Source organism: Chrysochloris asiatica, unplaced genomic scaffold (genome assembly GCF_000296735.1).
Source record: "Chrysochloris asiatica unplaced genomic scaffold, ChrAsi1.0 scaffold00109, whole genome shotgun sequence".
Taxonomy (NCBI): Eukaryota; Metazoa; Chordata; class Mammalia; order Afrosoricida; family Chrysochloridae; genus Chrysochloris; species Chrysochloris asiatica.
In genome coordinates this window covers 6,710,057-6,710,674 of record NW_006408627.1, presented here as the reverse complement: position 1 = coordinate 6,710,674, position 618 = coordinate 6,710,057, and positions in this window count along the sequence as shown.

The window sequence follows — 618 nt, the reverse complement described above, 5'->3', positions numbered from 1 at the left end:
CGCATTAGCCAACAGCACCACACCAGTACTGTATTACTAGAAAATTTTAATGTAATAGGTTTTCCAGGGGTTAACTTAGGGTGTACCTAAGTCTGATGTTCTTAAACTGGGGACTGCCTGTATATCAGTAGCTCTACTTCTCTTACGGTGAAATGAGTAAGGGAAGAGAAAGTGCCTATGAACATAATGCTGTTGGAACTTCATACACATCTTTCATGTGTGATAACATAAACGGTAGAAATCCACTTGAGACCAAACAGGAAAACAAATACTTCCTGAGTAAAAGTAAAATTGAGGAAGTAAGATATAATGAAATTTCATTTCCTTCCCCTCATTTGATTATTCTAGACAACTTGTCTTTTGTTCTGTGTATTTGGACAGTACCTATCCTGAGTGGTCTTCTATATGATACATGTATTGAAGTAATTCTTGAATGCTTTGTGATTTTAAGAAGTGTCTCTTCCAGGAACTATGGCAAGATGCACATCATTTTTGATTCCCTAAGGTGTGCCTGACCCAAGCCATGGTATTTTCAATAACCTCATATACATGCTAAAGTTGGACAGTGAATAAGGAAGAATGTAGAAGAATTGATGCTTTTGAGTTATGGTGTTGGAA